The sequence below is a fragment of the Patella vulgata genome, chromosome 9 (assembly GCF_932274485.2).
Source record: "Patella vulgata chromosome 9, xgPatVulg1.2, whole genome shotgun sequence".
In the NCBI taxonomy this organism is placed as follows: domain Eukaryota; kingdom Metazoa; phylum Mollusca; class Gastropoda; family Patellidae; genus Patella; species Patella vulgata.
In genome coordinates this window covers 23,208,562-23,220,586 of record NC_065887.2, presented here as the reverse complement: position 1 = coordinate 23,220,586, position 12,025 = coordinate 23,208,562, and the positions used below count along the sequence as shown (strand labels likewise).

The 12,025-nt window shown below is 39.5% G+C and overlaps 1 long non-coding RNA gene across 1 annotated transcript; it reads left to right on the top strand.

Moving 5' to 3' along the window:
- The first annotated feature begins 770 nt into the window (after nucleotides 1-770).
- On the top strand, nucleotides 771-6,558 carry LOC130014356 (uncharacterized). Its single transcript, XR_008789335.1, has 6 exons — nucleotides 771-905; nucleotides 1,532-1,622; nucleotides 1,738-1,856; nucleotides 2,168-2,255; nucleotides 3,590-3,759; nucleotides 6,063-6,558. It is a non-coding gene; the product is annotated as an uncharacterized LOC130014356 (long non-coding RNA).
- The last annotated feature ends 5,467 nt before the right edge of the window (nucleotides 6,559-12,025 follow it).

The following is a 12,025-nucleotide window of genomic DNA, read 5'->3' as shown; positions in this document are numbered from 1 at the left end:
TTTCTACGCTGCCTACACCATTGACGCCTGTTTGCCATGTGCTGGTGAGTTAATGGAGGCACAACACGTGGTCGTCGCGCATGCAAATGGGCTGCATGTAGCCGATTTCTAATCGTTTGGGGTGTAACGCCAATTCCTGTAACAGAAGGCTGATTGGCCGTTTGTCCTCGATTTCGCAGGACCTGTGTAGAATGTATCGATCCTGGGCTTGTGTAAATCTTATGCAAGAACCGATAGGAAAGCAAACATGGATAGGATAAGCCAGCACGCGGCAGTTTTCATCAACCCTTCCTTGAAGTGTCAAATTTGACAATGAACCCCTCCCAGGCTCCCACGTGTATGGCGCTATTGCGTGTCGCACTTGCAGCTCAGTGGTTCTGTTGGGGCGATAAGTTATTCATCTGTGAACATACTATCAGACTATTTATCATATCACAGCCTGTATAGGTATTTGCATTTCAATATCCCCTACTTTATTAAGAATATATATATATATATCCAGAAATATTAGCACAACCGTAAAAGCTGCACTACTTTGTTTCACGGTAAACGATGAAAAGATAAAAGGCATGTCGACACAAACTGATTTCAACACTGGTTTAATAACATTTTATCCGACCGTTATCACCATCATGTTAAAATGTAATCATAATACATTATCATTATACATCTATATATCTACATGTGACCGACTAGAGATAATAGACCATTCACGTAACTATAATTCTCTGGTTCAAGATGGTGTTGAGTAATTCAAAGTCTCTGTTTTTTCTCCTCACTGTTTTTATTCTATGTATGAAAATTTCGATTATAGGAGCAGTTGATGCATGTGTTAAAATCTCAGCATGTTCTTGCCAAAATTCTGAGGGTACTATAGATTTAACTCCACTTTCCGGAAGTCCGAAGTAAGTAAACTAACTATTGCATATAAATTTTGTCCTCCACCCACCTCCCTGAAAACTACATGTAGTATAATTGTACGGATTGGTCCATAAGCAGATAGCCCGGTTCATGGTCAAAATTTGGGTTGGGGTTGGGGTTCTAACTCGGGCATCTTATATCATAAGGTCTGTTATTGAGTCAAGTGGCGTGGCTTCGATCCCAAACTTGCATGCGACCAGGCTAGGGTCATCTGCCTAACCTCATGGTTTTCTCTGTTAAAGATCCCTTCGCACAAGCGAATTATTAAAATAAAATCGTACAGTATGTTAGGCCCGAAATGACCTACTTAATGTTGAGTGATATTACACCCCATTTCTCTGTCTGAGATAGCTACACTACAGAGAATTAAAAAAAAAAGATTTTGAAAAAAAAAAGAAAAAGAAATGAAGGTCTGATTTGCGCTTATTTTGTTTTGGAAAAGAGATCCTCATTTGTCACAGATGTTTCATATGTTTAAATAAGATGACATCTATATTTGTATCATTGATGTTTTATAGGTTTAAAAAAGATAATATGTATATTTGTATCATTGATGTTTTATAGGTTTAAAAAAGATAATATGTATATTTGTATCATTGATGTTTTATAGGTTTAAAGATATACAAGATGACGCTGGAAGTTATTATTTTTCTTATAATCCATGTCAGGAATTCACTGAAAGTGGATGTACATCTGTTTCTGTAAGTTTATTACAATATAAGTCATTGTAACTTAATGGAATCTGATCTGACAATTTGGGAAAGATGGAAAATAGAAAGATAATATTAAACTGTTGTAAAAATGATTAATTTTCAGGGATGTCAAACCGATATGACCAATTATTATAGTATAGGAACTCAAGATAGCGCAGCGTTTAAAGTAGATGCCACCAATGGACTATATATTGAATATGATGCCACAACAGATGTTAAAAGGTAGGTAATATTAGGTCCTACACTTACGTAACGTCTAACAAGTTGGATACACATGTAAACTGGGTTTAATATCAACCCTGTTAAATATAGAATGGTTTAACATCTACTGGTTTAATGTCGGTCGTGTTAAACTAAGACTGGTGTAATGTCTATTCTGTTAACATTCTCCAGTGACAGGGTACTGTTAATACTTGGCTAGGCATAGATATGTTATACTACCCTTCCAAATTACCAGTTATCCACACAGGAGAGCATGACACGCTCCGAGAAAAAAAACCTGTTTTAGTATCATATCATGCCTTCTTTTTCAGAACATTACAGGTCTATTTAAAATGTGACACAACAGAAGAGGGCCAACTTGATGTTAAAGGAGAATTTCCCGCTGGCAGCGCTATATATGTTAGTATAATTTACTGCGTTTCTTCCCCGTCATCTTAAAACTATATAATACCATACATTAGTCTCAAAATAACCTAGTGTGTTTTGGGCGGACATTAAATATCTCTATATGTACTAATATACTTGGTCATTCTATATTTATAGACATTAAATTTAAATGCCTTAAATTATGTCACGTTAATAATATTTATTACATAAAACATTTATTTAGTCACTTTATTTACCTCTTACATTGGTTCAGTGAGTAAGACGTTGGCTCACTAACCAGGAGGTCCCGGGTTCGATCCCTGTGTTGTCCGAGAAACTTCATAGGGATTTTACAGAGTGGTTTCCCCTTGACAGTGCTCCCGTAGGTGTGCTCGTAAATTCTGATGGCAGATGGAATTCAACGAAAAGTAGACGAAAATGCCGATCTGTTCAGACAACATTTTCCTCATGACACACCATATGACGTATATGTAGGACATCTAACCCCTTTCATTTCATTTTTATGCGCCCGTCCGTCTGGACGCCAGTCCGTTCGTCCGTCCACAATTTGACGTCTCGATTCCTTTCGATATTGGCATGTATCCGATCTAAACTGATTCTGGCTCCTGATTGTACAAAAAATCACGTTTTTAGCTCGTGGACACACTAGAGGTCACAATTTTCATCTGATTTTGAGGAAACTTGAAATGCATGTTTATAAGCCAAAGATCTTGGTTCCGTCCGATATTCGCGCACATCGGATCGTAACTTACTGAATTATGGCCCTTGATTTTACGAAAAATCGCGTTTTTAGCTTGTGGTCCCTCTAGAGGTCACAATTTTTATCAGATTTAAAAAAAAACGTTTGAATATATCACCGTTACACGCTAATGATGGCTTGTGGTCCCTCTAGAGGTCACAATTTTTATCCGATTTAAAAAAAAAACGAAAACGTTTGAATATACCACCGTTACACCCTAATGATGGCTGAGTTCGAATTTCGTGAAAATGGAACCGAAACTGCCGGACAAACTGGCCGCCCCTCCTACGCAAATAGTGTAAATATATGGTATATCAAGGTTGTGGATCCTCTAGAAGTCACAATTTTGATCCGATTTTGATGACACTTGACATGACTTTATACCCAAATGATCTTGGTTCCTTTCGATATTCGCGCATATCGCATCGTAACTTCCTGAATTATTGCCCTTGATTGTACGAAAAATCACTTTTATTTTAGCTTGTTCTCTGTCCATCTCTTGCAAAATGTGGGTGTATCTTGCCTGGCAGCCGCTGGTTAATTGTTTCATAAAAAATGATTATTATTAATATATGGATCATCCATATTATTATTTTTTTATGTTTAGGAGATGAATTTAACAAGTAAATACTGCTGCCCGACTCCTGGCCCGTCTCCAGTCCCGACTCCAGCCCCGACTCCAGTCCCGACTCCAGCCCCGACTCCAGTCCCGACTCCAGTCCCGTGTAAACACAGCCACAGAGAGTGGATTATTATCATAATACTTTCATGTATAATGTAGGTACATTATATTTAACACTTAAAATGTTAACCTGAAATTCAGAAATTTATAAGCTGTGGTCGTGTATCTCTCAACGCAAAAATAGATAACTCCCCAGAACACAAATAATTTCCCAATGATACATAGGACAAGGAGTACATTTAAAATAATTCTTGGTTCAATTGGCCCGAACTAACACCCAGCCAAGGAGGGCACGCCTACCCTAGGGTAATAATCATTTTTGCCAATCATAATGAACCGACAACTTACACCGAAATTCATAGATATACTAAGCAGCAAAAGAAACGTCATGTTGGTATGTAGTAGTAATTATAGGAAATCATTGAAAATCACTGGGCTTCTTCGTCTCACGGCCTTAAACAATGTGTATAAATTTCAAGCCAATCGGATATTAACTTTAGCCTCTAGAGCGTCAACAAGATTTTTCAAAGTGATCAAGGGCTATAACTCTGGCAGTAATTATCAATAGGCTTCTTCGTCTCATGGCCTTAAACACTGTGATAAATTTCAAGTCAATCGGATATTAACTTTACTCTCTATAGCGCCGACGGGGGCGACAACAATATACGACCACATTTCAATGTGGGCGTTAAAAAACGCAACCTGACTTCTGGGATGGTAATGTGTTCTCCATGATTTTCATGTAACTCATGCTGCACATGCTGTTCACCGGGACCAGCCCTATAAAATGCACCCTCTCCCCGAATACCTGGTTGAATCATTCATACTACAACGTCAGCAGCATGCTACGACTCACGATAGCTCACAGGAACCAGGCGTTTGGAAGACTCGACGTTGCCAATCACTTCCAGGTCAATGCTCGGACCATCTTCACCAACGCTTTCGGGCCACCAACACCACGGATGATCGCCCCCGAACTGGTAGACCAAGGGTTACCGCAAGGCGACAAGACCACCATGTTGTGCGACAGCACATGCAGAATCCCTTTACACAGGCATCTGAGACAGCACACAGACAGTGGGAACACACGGAAGAAATGAAATGAAATGCCGACATCTCACCAGAGAGAATACCCATTGCCGTAGACCTTACTATGGACCGATCCTCACCCCTCGCCATCGACGCGAACGTCTACAATATGCCCAAAAGCACCAGAACTCGCGACACAGGCAATGGAGAACTGTTCTGTTCACAGATGAGAGTCGATGTTGCGTATCAACTGCAGATGGCATGACTAGAATATGGCGTCGACGTGGCCAGCGATATTCTGACCAATGTGTCATGGAACGAGGCTCATGGGGAGGTCCAAGCAAAATGGTTTTGGGACTGGAATCGGCCTGAACCAGAGAGTGGGTCATGTGGTGTTCCAAAATCTTGTTCCAGGGAGAGGAGGCGGCATCAAAGCAGTGCGCTACATCGATCAAGCTCTCAGATCGCACGTCATACCACATTTCGCACGTCATTGAAACAACGTTTTCCAGCATGACAACGACCGTGCCTACACCGCCAGAGTTACTTGGGACTTTCTACAGCAGAACGATGTCAACATTATGCACTGGCCAGCCCTTAGTCCGGACTTAAACCCGATTGAACATCTTTGGGATGAAATTCAGAGTAGACTTAATAACGTCGCACCGAGACCAAACACAGTCGATTTATTGCGCCAGGCTTTTCTGAGAGTGTGGTTCCAGGTGCCAATGGCGTTCGTCAATCGTCTGGTCCACTCCATGTACAGACGCTGCGCTGCTGTTATTGACACTGTGTACAGACTCTAAACCTTCTCGTAATGTCTTGGAATTGTGATGAATTAATCACTTATGTGTCAACATACTGTTCACAAAAACTTGCTTTGATCCATGTAGTAAGTCGTTTTCTAGAATGATTTGATTAAAGTGCCTCTCTGATTTTGAAATCGAACTGACGTTGTTGTTGTTGTTTTTTCGGGGTTTTTGTTGCTGTTTAGTATAGTTAATTTCAATTTTGTGGACCCGACTTTTCGACTGCCATACTTTTATTTCTCTTCGCTTTTTTTTCTGGAGTTAAAAAAAAATATTACAAAGGGACAGAGAAGAACATACAAGAACTGTTTTATGTTTTTACCCTTGTTTATGCTAACTTCATACGTAAATAATCTTGATTGTCCATAATATCATCAATAATGTATTGGACGTTAAAACTGCAATAAACAAGATCGCAAGATTCATTTCAAGTCGTCACAGAGCTGTATATAGAGAATATTCTCTCCGTCCTTACATTTCCTTCTTTATTTGGACAGATTTTACCAAGTCATGTTACCTCGTTCCATAATTAAATTAATTAAATGTTTATATATTTACAGGTTATCATTGTTGGTGTTGATAATATTATCATCGATTATCATCTGTCTACAAATAAGGAATAACAGAAACACATCATTTACAAAAACATTTCCTAATCCAAAAGTTTCTGAAAATAAATCATACGGGACTCTTAATTAAGCAAAACCCAGCACTGTTTTAATGAATAGGATATTTACTAAATAGAAATCAGACGAGATCATATAGTGTGCAATAATGCCGACTGAAGCTTTGATTTATAATATTTATTTAACTTTTCTTGTCAGATGGGATATTTTTTCATTCATAACCCTACTTCGATCAGCCCTCTACTATATATTAAGATATATTGTTGATTATGACTTTAATGCAGTTTCGTCATTATCGACATATCTCCTATAAGCACTTTCTCTCAGACGTTGGATTTATGAAGTTTTATTAGTTAATTATGTTACAGGCACTATACATGATTATCATTGTTTAATAAAATATCATTATTATATAAGTTCAACTTTTAATGTTTTCAGTTCTGTAAATAGTTTCGGCTAATATGTAATATTTATATAGAAATATTTTGGATCTATGGATCATAAGATCGTATTACTGAATAAAGCATTATTATTATTATTATATAAAGCCCCGACCATTACTGTGTTACTATATTATACCGGAAGCTACTCGTGCCTACTCCTGTTCGCGTAAGTGTTGCACAGAATAATATAAAGTGATAACCATTGACTTCATATTGTGGGTGTGGGTGTGTGAGTGTGATGGTGAGTGTGTGTGTGTGTGGGGGGGGGGGGGGGTATGTTCGCCAATCACACTTCGTCGCGCGCTCCACCCCCACATAATATGTGCTGTCAAATTAACCACCATGACCACGTACATCGAATTTGGGCCTCAGCTGAATTTGGGCACCTGGCGAATTCGACCCTTGGCGAATTTTGAGCAGGCCGTACTGCGAATTTGGGCCCCTGCTAGTTTTTATTATAACGCTAGGCTCTTCGGGTTAACTTTCAGTTTATGTACATTTATCTTGTTTAAAAACAGGACATTATCTTAAATTAATCTTTATATCTGTTCTATGAGTACCAGACGATTAATGAACGACATTCTCACCACTCTCAGAAATGCCTGGCGCAATCAATCGGCTGTGTTTGGTCTCGGTACAAAGTTATTAAGTCTCCTCTGAATTTCATCCCAAAGCTGTCCAATCGGGTTTAAGTCCGGACTAAGGACTGGCCAGTGCATAACGTTGACACCGTTCTGCTGTAGAAAGTCCCGAGTAAATCTGGCGGCGTGGGCACGGGCGCTGTCATGGTGGAAAACGTACGAAATGTGGTATGACGTGGGGTCTGAGAGCTTGATCGATGTAGCGCACTGCTGTGATGCCGCCTCCTCTCCCTGGACCAGGATTTTGAAACACCATAGGACCCACTCTCAGGTTCAGGCCGATTCCACCTCAAACCATTTTGCTTGGACCTCATCATGTCGTTCCATGATACATTGGTCAGAATAACGCTGGCCATGTCGACCCCATATTCTGGTCCTGCCATCTGCAGTTGATACGAAATACCGACTCTCATCTGTGAACAGAACAGTTCTCCATTACCTGTGTCGCCAGTTCTCGTGTTATTGGGCAAACTGTAGAGGTTCACGTCGATGGCGAGGGGTGGGGATCGGTCCACGGTAAGGTCTACGGCAATGGATGTTCTCTCTGGTGAGACGTCGTCGCACTGTATCGGCACTGATGGGTCTTCCGTGTGTTCCCACTGTCTGACGTGCTGTCTCAGATGCCTGTGTGAAGGGATTCTGCACGTACTGTCGCACAACATGGCAGTCTTGTCGCCTTGTGGTAACCCTTGGTCTACCAGTTCGGCGGCGATCATCCGTAATGTTGGTGACCCAAAAGCGTTGCTAAAGCCTGTAGATGGCCGAACATTGACCTGGAAGTGATTGGCAACGGATTGGGCAGTTTGGCCAGCGTCGAGTCGCCCAAGCGCATGGTTCCTCTGAGCTCTCGTGACTCGTGGCATGCTGCTGACGTTGTAGTGTGAATGATTCAACCAGGTATGGGGGTGCCGTTTTATAGGGCTGGCCCCGGTGAACAACACGTGCAGCATCAGATACATGAAAATCATGGAGAACACATTACCATCTCAGAAGTCAGGTTGCGTGTTTGAGAACATTTCCTGTGTTTAGGAAGGAGCCTTATTGCTCATGTAAAGTTGGAGATGTGGTCACAAATATACAATAAAAACAGTTGGCAAGTTTTGTGCAATGTAAGACTTTTGCCAAAGTTTTTGCTTTGCTCTTTAAATTAAGGATAGCATTAATTAATATCTCTGGCAAGTTAGTAGATTCACATGAGTGACAGATTGTTACATAAAAAAGAGTCATAATGTGGTTAACATTCAATTCTAGGTTGGGAGGTTTCTCCAGTAAAGTTCCACTAACCATATAAGGTGGGTTTCGACGTCATTTGGCTCAATTAACCAATCTCTCTAATTATTTACATCATATTTGACCAATTAGATAATTGAAGGTCCAAAATCCAAAGCTACAAAACTATTATACTTGTGAGAATTCGCCAGACAGCAGCTTGATTTCAGAAGGGAAAAGATGTAGCAATTTCTATCAGCAGACTCGCTTCATGGAGACTGACTGGCTAGTGTTTGAGGATGACTTTAGTATTGTAATCTTTACTATGCTTGTTAGACCGGGAGCACAGGGGGCCAACCTAGCTGAAAAGTGTACCAATTTTTTCCTATATGTTATCAATGCATGTATATCTGGTATCATCAGAATGTAAGCCTGCCGGGTTTCCGGTGGTGGGTGTGGTATTCCACGCCTAAAATGCCATGCACCCCAATTAGGTTAGATTAGCTCAAAAGTGTACAACATGAAAATCGTACAGCAGTGTACCGTACATCTTCAGGTGTTACAAGAACACTCTAACAGACATTTCTAGAGGTGGGTTACCCCTGACAGAGCTATGTAATTGTCAGACATTTGTAGTGGTAGAGTATCCCTGACAAGAGTTATCTAGCCTAGTTGGGGGGCATGGCATTTTGGGTGTGGAATACCACACCCACCACCAGAAACCCGACAGACTTACATTCTGATGATACCAGATATACATGCATTGATACCATATAGGAGAAAATTGGTAGACTTTTCAGCTAGGTTAACCCTCTGGGCTCCCGCTCTATTTATCCGGCTATGATATATAAAATGTAAAAACGAACTGTTGTATTGTTATTACTGATAAGACAAACGTCTTAACTAACTGAGATAGACAAGAAGAAGTAAATACACAACGTGAAGGGGAAGCAAAGACAACAAGTGAAAATAGTAGACGATCACAGGGCTACTATACGATATGTAGTAAGAAAAGATGCATGGGTCATACGTAGGATGTGGCGACCGGATTTTGGTTTCCCCGCTCTCCACGTCTGACAAAAGAACCATGGTGCTACAGCAATACGTCTATTCAGAGTAACATATCAACCTGACGTTTCTTTTGCTGCTTAGTGTATATATATATGAACTATTTCTATGTTTTAATTTGATACTAATTATTGAAGTAAGGATCAATTATTTATTTAACTTTTCAGTGTTTTCATCTTCATTGTGTGGCGCTCTTTTCTGTTTTTGGCCACGGAACGGTGAAGCGGTTTGGTTGTATGGGAATTCTGCTGCAAATGTTGCAGTCCAGGAGTTAATGACAAAGGTTTGCCCCCCCCCCCCAATTTGTAGTTGGTAAAAATCAACTGGTCAGATCGGGCACTGCTGGTGCATATAGCCACAGCAGCACCTTAAAGTACCCCTCAAGGTTCCAAAAATTAAGTCATAAGTTACATGGCTGAAACCTTCTAGAAACAAAGGTATCCATAGCTGGAGTAAATATTTCACAAATCTAACCAAAATTTCCGGGGCTTTCCCCAAGTCAGACCACGCCCAATATCTCCTCACAGGGCTAATAATATGGTCATCGGTTACATGGCTGACAGTTAACAGAAACAAAGATCCATACTTGGAAAATATAATTTTCAAAAATCTAACCAAAAGTTAGATTGATATCAATATGGTTACGAAATTGAATGAGTGACTTTTCGCGAATGACGTCAGAATTATTGAAAGAAATGATCGTAAAAATGACTTAATATAGGAATAGTTGAAAACAAAAAGATCATTTAACATGTTTTGCTCTGAACACCTTGTGTCGCCCGAATACGACAACAATTTCGAGCTTGTTTCGTGTGCTAGTCTTGTAAAAATTTAAGAAATTAGTCATTGGCTCACCATGGAAAAGGCCCTCTATAGGCGATTTTCGTTTTTTGATATTTTTTATGCCTAATGGGTGTACTTTCCCAAGATAATGTTTAATACGCGTGTACTTTTTTATACCCTGCAGGCAACCCACCGGGGATGTGCAGTCTTGATAGCATTATACCAAAAATAACCTTCCGATTTCGACCCTTTTTTCACCAAGGTGGCATTTCGACTGATTTTTGAAGACATTTCCGTAAATATCCATGTTAAGGCGAACACATACACGTTTCGAATCATATATATCTTTATATGGGCTAATTATTTATTATTTAATTGTCTGTGTTCTTTTTAAACCAGAGAGTTATCCACTTCTGTACTTCCATTCGCAATATTTAGAATAACTGGGAAAACTTAACAGGTTTTTTTCTTTTCATATCCTATAAGGAATGTATGATTCCTCGCACAGTTTTTCGTCGTCTCTTTAGGCCAAGCCGAGATGGCGACAACAGTAAGACGTGTGACTGTGAGCTCCTAAATAACAAACTTATGTTATGAAACCAAGACTCAACTAACTCCTAAAATTCCAACAATATGTGGTGATTATGTTTGTTAATTGAAGATATCGAATTTTACGTGATATAAAACATTGATTTTATTTAAAAACATCTTAGTTTTATTGCATCAGAATTTTTTCATGGTTGACTGGTCCTTATGGGAAAACACACCAAACGTAAAAAGAGTTCAACATCAAGCAATTGGTCAAGTGACGAAAACTCATTGCTTGAATGTCTCAACCCAAATAAACCAGTCGGGAAGAAACAAAAATCTTTAGAAAGACACTCCGTGGAGATACCATCTAAAATGGCTACATCGGTTTCAAATGAAGAACTTATGGCCCAGTTGAAAACGATACAGTCTACAATCGAAGTGAAGATAGAAAATGTAAAACTTGACGTAATGAAAATAATCAGTGAAAAGGTTAATCAACTTGAAAAGGATTTGTACGAAATAAGGGAAGAAAACAAGAAACTGAAGGCGATAGTCGAAACTCAAGTGAAATCTCAAATTCTAGCTGCTGAAAGGATTGCCTCCGCAGCTTGTAGTAAGGTAAATAATTTAGAGCAGTGGACAAGGCGCTCAAGCGTTCGAATTTTTGGAATTCCAGACAAAATGAACGAAAATTATTCTGAGTCAATTCAGGAAGCTTTAAAAGTATTTTTGTCAATAGGTGTTAGCATGACGGAAGATCAAATTGATATAGCCCATCGAATAGGCACTTTTAAACCTAACCAGAATAGATCTATCATAGTTAAATTTCTCTCTAGAAAATATAAAATATTTGTAATTAAAAATCGTCGAAAATTAAAAGGAAGTGGTATTTCCATTAGTGAAGATCTGACACCACTCAATTCCCAGTTACTCTCAAGAACATCTAAGCATCCATCAGTTCTGAATACCTGGTCTACAGAGGGTAAAATTTATGCTAAACTCCTTAATGAAAAAATAGTAAAAGTTGACCACCACACTTGCGTCGATGACCTACTTCGCAGTGATATAACTAATGTCAAAACCGCAGACGTTTCTCAACCAGAAATTCAAAGTAATTCAGGAGCTGAAGCAAGAGGAACGATGGAACACGGGTCTACCACTACTATCAGGACTCCTAGATCCCAGGACATAACGTATTACCTTACTCCATCACGCTCAAAAT